At 41.9% G+C, this 9,305-nt stretch overlaps 1 protein-coding gene across 2 annotated transcripts in view; it reads left to right on the forward strand.

The window, feature by feature from the left end:
* LOC143375338 (furin-like protease 1) overlaps positions 1-9,305 on the forward strand; it is a 305,117-nt gene that overhangs the window by 211,839 nt on the left and 83,973 nt on the right. The gene's annotated exons all lie outside the window — the stretch shown is intronic.

Genomic DNA, 9,305 nt, shown 5'->3' on the forward strand with positions numbered 1-9,305 from the left:
AAAGAAACAACCATACGTGCACCCCGAAAATCGACATTTACCGTAAAAATCGCCTTCTCTCCCAGTCGCTACCGTAAACTGGGGGAACATTGGCATGTTTTTGAAATATTTGGCTATATAATATATAAATTAACATTTTTACATTTGCTTTAAGCATCCTATTATAACATTGCAATTTTTGTCCTTATCCTTCATTAATAAGTGTTAAATACCTGCCAATGTTATCCCGTAACCGGGTAACGTTAGCACATCATATATGATTTATATATAAATAGCACTAAAAAGTGTAAGTTTTACCACATCTGAACTTACAGTAACACTTATATTTTTTTTTCATGTTTAATGCACGCTATTTTTTTTTAATTAATATTTTTAAATTCTGTTAGGTATCCTATTGCATCGTTTGTGATTGTACTGCAAGTATGCAATGCATAAAACTTGTTTCCTTTTCCTTTTTAATAGCTGTTACGTAGATACCAATGTGCCCCGGTTTACGGTATTTTAATAATTTCTTTTTTCCAAGGTTCAGACCGAAATTACAATTTCTAGGAGAGACATATTCCAAGAAAACCTCTGTACCTTTATTTGTAAGCTCAATATCAGTGCAAAATCAAAGATACTTTTTCTAAACCACTGTGCAATGAACTTCGTGTGGCGCCATCTGTAAAATAGACATGTAGACAAAAAGAAAATTTGTTATTCCACGCGATAGTAGTAAACATTGTATAAAACGAAAACTCTGTGCTTGGTTTCATCTCCTCGTAATTAATTCGCAAAAAATATTTGATTTCCGAGCAATTCGACTGCCTAGTCCCTTTAATATTAGAAGACGAACGCTTCAGATTATACCATTCCAAGCTCCAGGGGGACCAAACAACCCCCCGAAATTAAATCTGATTTCAAACTAAATTACAAAAGAAATGAAAATTTGTACGGAATCCTCAGCTCCCAGAAACCGAAGGAAAGGTGTCCCACGCACAAACCAACGTTTCCTCTAAAGCACCATCCACGGAAGGCCCCCTGGCCTATCCGCAGATAATCGACCCCTTGAAAGATCGTTTGGCTAACGAATAATCTTCTCCGGTGCCCCCCGGCCCACCTCCAGTCCACCTCCCGAAAATCCCAGTCCTCAGACAGTCATGGAAGCTCCGTAACCTCTTTTTCTCCGCGCCAAAGGCTGATAATTCTCGCGCCCGCGGAGAGAAGAGCAAGGAGAGGCAGCCGGAGCTGAAGGATTCATGAATCCGCGAAGCGAATAAAGTTGCAGCCGTCGCGGTATTTACCCTGGTCCTGCAAACACGTGGGGATTCACGCGCGCCAGAATGCTCACCGTTTTCGTACTTTCTTACGAGCCTCGGCTCCTCTTTACCACCCGATTCGTGCACCGGTGGAGGCCAGCCAAGGGCCAGAAACCAGCGTCCGGTCAAACTTATTTCTCGAGGATGAAACGCAGCTGCGAGCTGTTTGCCCGGGCCTCCGTCTTGTTTGAATGTGGCCACGATTTTGTGGACTCTCGAGTCGATCGCTCGCGGAGCGATATTTCAGTGGCTCCGCGCCGCGCTGAAACGAGATCGGAGTGCCTTCCTGGAGCTTCATTGAAGTCGAGCACCGGCTGGACAATGCTTTAGCCGTTTCATCGTCGACTGGGCAGTGATTTAGCGAGCGGGGCTACTCGTTTACCAGGATTTAACGAGAGATAGGAAATCTCAAGTGGAATTATGTCTTTAATAATCAATGCCGGTGGAAGGGTATAGTTTATTTATTTAACTTTCGTCTCTGGTAATCGATCCTGCGTTCGAGATTATATAATTAGAATTGCAGCCTCCTCGGCGAGACACGATTCGAATATCGTGCGAAAATATGGAGGAGCAAATACAGCTATGATTTTTCATCGTTTGTTTGCGACTGTCAAGGATTTTCCCCCCCTCGAGCCGAGGAATTCCGTAGCGTGGCGCTCAGCAGTCTGTAAAATTGACCCGATCGACGGTAAAAAGCACGGCGACCTGCAGAAGATTGCAATCAGAGCTTCTCAATTCTTTGCTAATACTTGGTTCATCAAGAACCGCTGATGCAATCATTCTGTCTTAACGAATCGATCGTTTCGCGTTATTGAGCCCGGACGATTGCAACGGGCGGAGTTGCATTCGCGTCACGCCGCTCCCACCTCCACGGCGAGCGGGATGGATTTTCCTTATAAATTTAATACGCGGAAGAAATTGCGACGGGAAACGTCGCAAGCTCTGATCCATTTAACCACCACTGCGCGACGTCTGTGAATGGGGGTCCTTGCTTCTTTTTCTTTTCTTTTTTTCACGCGCCAGTGCCACTCGATTTATTTTCTATAGAAACGTTCCGCGGAAAATGGCATCTTTTATTCGCAATTATGCAAATGTATTTTACCGCTGCTACAGAGAACTTATCACGATCGATGCTTTTGAATACTGAATCACAATAAAATCCTGTTATTAAATGTTACGCGAGGGTATATTAATTAATTAAACTGGCGAGTGAAGGCACGAGGAGATTTACTTTTGTATTGTTTATACTGTTGAGATATTGTTACAGAATATTTCGGCTATTATTAGTTAATTAATTTCGACTACAGCGGTTAATGAATTTCTATAATAGGTGCTTAAGCTGAGACATGGTTTTCATTTGTCATTAGTGCTTCGGTAGACCGTATTCAAATTCGATTCACATGCGACAGTGTTCGTGTATGGATCTATAAATTCCTAGAGGAGATACATATTATTTACAATTGTGATTTAATTAAATGGAATATCGTAAACGATGATACCAAAGGTATTACGCGTACATTATATTTTGAAGAGAACATCGAGTGATGGATTTCTCGTGTTCCGCTGTTAATTAATTAATTTCCTAAGTTGAATATTGGTCGCAGGAAGCGTTACAACCTGCTCCCCCGAAACTGCATTAAAATTCATTAGCACGCACAGTATATTATTGTCGGATGAAACTTTCTGCCTGGAATCCCAGGGTATTATTTGCAATTTGGGATTCGTAATTTGTATTTAGTAATTTCTGCGAGCAAAACAAGCCACCAGCTCTCTCTCTCTCTCTCGTCCCGCTTGAAACACTAATTCCACGAACGATCGCGATAATTGCAAGCGATTTGCATAATGAGAAACTTTTCCACTCAATTACTACACGCTGTATTGCAACCGGGGCTCGAACCGTGGTTGGATTAAATCTCGCGAAGCGAACCATTTAGGAATTATCTCGAACGCTACCGTCTTAATTGCAGAAACAAAACGCGAAACAATAAAGTCGGTCGGGGGAACGGGGGGGAAATGATATTCGATGGAACTAACGAAGCGAGCCGAAAGGAGCAGAGCGAGGCGCAGGGAGATTATATTTCTGGGAGCAATATTCCTGCGTGTCGCAAGGCATTCGAAGCATCAGACACAGCATCAACGTGCATAATACGAAGCCCGAAAAGAATGTAACCTCGCGGAAGCGTTCGCTTTAAAAGGAACGCTGGATTCAGCAACCTGGAAGAATTGCAAAAGTCTAGTACAAGATAGAAGGGAATATTTGAATTTTTCCATGGCCCCTGCTTCGCGAACGCGATATTACGCCGCGAACAATCGGTCTTCGTACATATATTAAAACGTGATCGCTATGTTACAAGCGTTTATCCCTGTGTTCTTTCGAAGTTCTTGAAAAAAGCCAAGTTCGTTTGTGTCGCACGTAAGTCCTTGATTTAAGGGGGTAGACACGGCTAATGCAGCGCGCTGTATACCGACACAAACTGGCCCGAAACATGGGTTCGGGATTTTTCGTTTTTCGTCCTTATATCAGCAGATTTGGAGCTGGGCGAGGTCTCATTCGAAAGAGGAAGGTTCAATGCGGGGCGCTCTGTTCATGGTTCAACGAGATTGTGTTGATATGTAATAATATCAGTGTCCAAAGTAAAGCAAAAGTCGACAAAATATACCCGCAGAATCCAAGCATTTTTAGGTCACTAAAAGAGTTTTGTGACTCAAACGGTGAGCAGAGCGCTCCGCACTGAATCTTCTTCTTTCGAATGAGACCTCTCCCAGGCCAAAATCTGCTCGTATAAGAACGAAAATCGAAAAATCGTGACTACATTCCCAAATCAGAGTTCCGCCATATTGGCGATAATACATAGCAAGTCACGTGACAAATTTAGTTGAGGTAGTAGATACGAGATGGCGCCTACTCGGGAGGAACGCCTCTTGAAAGGCCTGCGCCTCTTATTTGCAACTATAAGGCGATGCCTTTGAAGCTGAAATTTAGTATACCTCTTTCCACTTCATGTTCTCCTGTTACAAAGCCCAATTTTGTGCATTCTGAAAATTTTCGCCAGATTTTGGCCAATATATCAGGAGAACATGAAGCGGAAGGAGGTATACTAAATTTCAGAACAGTCACTGTCTCGAAACATCTGCGCCACTTCTCGCTCTTTGATTTGCTCTCCGGAGACGTAACTTTGTGCCATCTCTTTCGACGGCATGTTCTCCTGTCACAAAGCTCAATTTTGTGCATTCAGAAAATTTTCGCCAGATTTTGGCCAATATATCAGGAGAACATGAAGCGGAAGGAGGTATACTAAATTTCAGAACAGTCACTGTCTCGAAACATCTGCGCCACTTCTCGCTCTTTGATTTGCTCTCCGGAGACGTAACTTTGTGCCATCTCTTTCGACGGCATGTTCTCCTGTCACAAAGCTCAATTTTGTGCATTCTGAAAATTTTCGCCAGATTCTGGCCAATATATCAGGAGAACATGAAGTGGAAAGAGGTATACTAAATTTCAGAACAGTCACTGTCTCGAAACATCTGCGCCACTTCTCGATCTGTGATTTGCACTCCGGAGACGTTACTTTGTGCCATCTCTTTCGACGGCATGTTCTCCTGTCACAAAGCTCAAAGAGCGAGAAGTGGCGCAGATGTTTCGAGACAGTGACTGTTCTGAAATTTAGTATACCTCTTTCCACTTCATGTTCTCCTGATATATTGGCCAAAATCTGGCGAAAATTTTCAGAATGCACAAAATTGAGCGTTGTACGGTACAAAAACGTACCTAGTGTACCTTTCGCATTTGTTTGTGGGTAAATAAAGAAAAAGTAAATATAGGTAAATTAAGAAAAAAATTGTCTTTTCTATTTTTCAAAATGGCACTTTAAACGCGTTTATAACTGAAACATGTTTTATTAGATTCACTTGAAAATTTTACAGTAGCCTCTAAACAACATTCTCCACAGAAATGCATACCGATTTTACGATTTCTTGGAAACTTCTAATGTTACGAACAATTTTTCAGCTGAAAATGGTGCCGGAGTAATGAATGGAGCTAGAGAGTGAACTTTATCTTCAAACGCTTACCATTTCTAAAGAAAACAATATTTTACAATGTCGGTACATATTTCTATGGAGAAAGTATTTTAAAAGCTACTGTAAAAATTGAAAGTGACTGGAATAAAATGTGTTTAAGATATAAACGCGTTTAAAGAGCCATTTTCGCAAAAAGAAAAGAAACAAGTACATTAAAACTACTTAATATGTGTATAATAAAGGCTTTTAGACAGATTTTCGACTTATTTCTTTGTTTGCTCACGAACAATAAAGGTGCACTACGTTTTTGTGCCACTACAGTGGCGTTTCACCCCTGAAAACGATTCTTAATGAATTCGATGTGAAAGGTCCGCTTGCAAATCCGATGGAAAGCTTTTCAGCCACTGCAGGCTATTAATTTATGTTGCAGAAATTGCCGCAGCACGCGCACCCACCGTGGTGAATAGAAAATAACCCCGTGGCTTCGACGGGGCTCGATGAAAATTCTGTGAACGCGCGGCAACCGGAAAATGATTTCTCTTTATTGACTGAGCATCGACGCGCCATAAATCGTGCGCCGCGGAGGAACGTGTATCGCGAATCGCGTAACAGTTAGCCACGCGCTGGCTTCATTTTCGACGATGTATCGCGAAAATTGTTGGGGCTTCCAGGTTCCGTGAATCCTATGAACGGCACAAAAGGCAGTCTCTAATTGCTTTCGACCGAAAATCAAGCGACTATGATATTGCAGCAGAGGGAAACCTTGGGAATGGGTGTATCAGTGGTCGCGGTTGATTGCTTTGATGAACGCTTTTTTTTTATAGTCGAACAGGTGTGCTGGGCGAGTTTTAATTTCAATTGAAATTCTGCTGTTGGGCGAGTAAAAGATTCGTCTTTGAGATATTAGTAGTTTTGGACTGGGATTTAGAATGTAGTCGAAGGGTTTCCTGTGCTTTTCTGGCTTTCGTAAACTAGTGCTGCCTTTGACAAGTGCTTTCGAAGTATTGAGGGTATCCTCCCATCAAATCACTCCAAAGTAGGTCATTTTTAGGATTTTATTTAGAAAAAACTTTTTCAAAAGTCGTTGTCACACTAGGTCAATTTGACCCTGCCAATTTTCAGTCAGTTGTTATTTAAAAACTATTTGTTAAATTAAGTCTGAAAAATTCTGAGGTAAAGTTTGAACATTGTAGAATATATTCCCACCGTTGAAAATTAGCATTTAAAGTGTTATCATGCTTAAAAAAAAAATTGAAGCAATATGAGTTCCGACAAAAAGTTTTTTGCTTAAAAAATTGCAGGGCCAATTTGACCCTTCTGTGACAACCGAGGGTTAATAAAAAAAAATATAATATTTTGTGGAGGCACCTTTTGCTTTTAGGGCAACCTAAAAAGTTACTAAACGTAAATGTGTTACCCCGTTCAATGTCATATAACACTTTTGTTTGTCAGTTAAATAAATTCAACTTTAACTGGGTTTCATGCAGCTTTAAATTCTCCACCAGAATATGCACATTAAACATACCACAGTCCCAATCGTGTGCTAAAAAAATAACAGAAATAGAATAAATAAAAAAAAAATTGGAAAATTTTTGTCCGCTCGTGTAGAGCACATTGAACAATTCAAATCTGTTCAATCTGGTCCTCAATAAACAACGAAAAAGCTTCTAAACAAAGCACAGTAAAGAAAAACAAATACCTCTCTCTAAAACTCCCTCCGGTTGCACTAGAAAATTATTATAGAAAAATATCCATTACGTACAAAGTTAATCAGAAACCCCCAATACACAGCAGAGCCAAGCAGTTAATTTTTGACACGCCGCTGAGGCATCCTCAAGTTACCCCCATCCCAAAACGTGTCACGGAGATCGAAACAGTTGCACCAAAACGCAGATGCGCCCGAGCGAATCGAACACAGGCATTATCCCCTCCCTCTGGCAGAGTTTTTACGAGTCGTTTAACATCCGGTGGATCCGAAAAATTTCCGCCGGGAAAATCCGCTGCTGGGGGAGAGCGCCGGGGGTAAATCCGGATCGCGCAGCGAGCCGATATCGAAACGTTGGAATAATTTTCGCCCGTGGCCCGTGCCTGTCCCTTCCACTCCGGCAAATTGTCCAAGGATCCGCGCGACAGAGGCTGGAAGTTACTTAACATTCAGCCCGGTGGCTTTGTCGTCGCTCTCGTTACCGCTTTTCCACGTCACATTCCCCGGGACTCTCGATCGAACTTGTTCCCTCCGCGGCGACCTTTGAAGTCGGACAGCCCCGATAAACCGTTGCCCTCTCATCAGCTAATGCACGCAGGTCCGGCTGGTCGGCCTCCTCTCTGTTCCGAAGCGAGAATAAAAAACGGATCCCGATTGTTTCGAGCGACCAGAGCCACCGCCTTTCACGCCCCGTCTTCCTGGCTGGCTGGCGGAATTGGAATCAGGAAGATCGAACTGCAGCTGCAGCTTCGCTCCCGCTGGGCTGGGCGAACTTGTTTGCAGCGTGATATCGGGGATGGCGAGTGGCTTTATCAGGAGGCTGGAACATTAAGCAGACTGGGAATTGGGAGTGTTGCGTGGGCTAATGAGGCCCTCTTCGTTGATTGGCGAGCTGATCGAGGATGATGAATTTGGATTAATTCGGGGAAGGTGGAGGGGTTTGTGGGTGGTTTAGTTCGTTGGGAGTGACAGTAAACTAGTGGTTGGTAAGATCTGTTGATTTATTGTCAGTCGTCGTTTTGGGGTACGTGTCGGGAACATGAAGTCTTTGGTTGCGTTTAGCACTTGAGGAATTGTGCTAAAGAAAGTGAACATAATTTGGAAAAGGATGTATATTCTGTAGCTGTAAGTGCTACAAAGATTTATTCCAATTTCTACAGCTGGTGCGAAATAGAGTTGTGAGATCATAAGTATCAACGTCGCTGTTGTCGAAAAGAGAATACTGAAAATGTTCACTTCCAGCACTTACGTTTACCATTTGTACTCCTCAATTGAAAGGTGTATCCGTATATCTTCATCTGCTTTACAGAAACTGTAAAGCCGTAGATGTGGATTGAGATCGAAGGGAGACACTTTGGATCGGTTTCTTGTAAGAGGATCAGTTTATAGTTGAGTTGAAGTTGATCATTTTGCCCCACAATTAACAGAACAAGTCACTGTTCTATTATTCTTGAATGTAAATTCTTTATTTTATTGATCCACCGTGTCCCTCGAGATATGAATAAAACACTTTACTAGGAAAACAATCTTTATTGCTAGCTTAAAAGTGTTATAGAAAAGCTCACTTGGTCATTGTCAAAGGATTCTTAGTTAAATGTTACAAAATTTGATACAACCGTCTGGAAAATACTCGAAAATGCAAGGTAAACGAGTAGCAATTAAATGGTACAAATTCCGACAATGTAAATGACGATCAGAACCATAAATGACAGAAAAAGAAGTTACTGTATAGTTGCGAGAAGTGAATCGCGAGATGCAGACCGATTCAGTGAAGAGTTCGTGAAAGTTGCTCGAGGATCTTGGAGGTATCGATAAACAATAATGGGGTACCAAGTGCTTCAAACCCTCGCGACAGCGTGAGCTAACTGGGGTTTAAGTTTTCATTCAGAATTCACGAACCACGTAACCATTTTAAAATTCAACATACTCCAAGCACACACAATTCATCATTCAATTGATTTTTTTAGGTATTGTCTCCTGACCTCGCATCTCTCTTCGAACCTCAAAGTATTTTATTCACAAATCGTTTAATTCTTAACAATGAAACTTTCACAGTCAGCTACTTTGCTACAAAACCTTCTATAATCATTCAATCTCTAACCACCTCTCAAACCTCTCTATCACCCATCCAATCCACAAGGAACGTAAATCTTCTGTCCACTTACCCACTTACAAAAGCAAAACCCTAAAAATCAACGACTTCCCTCGTAAAGCAAGGTTTACCACCTCACAAAGTAGAATTCTTCCTCAAGAGGACCATAAAACTTCACACCTATCTATCA

Source organism: Andrena cerasifolii, chromosome 12 (assembly GCF_050908995.1).
Source record: "Andrena cerasifolii isolate SP2316 chromosome 12, iyAndCera1_principal, whole genome shotgun sequence".
NCBI lineage: Eukaryota > Metazoa > Arthropoda > Insecta > Hymenoptera > Andrenidae > Andrena > Andrena cerasifolii.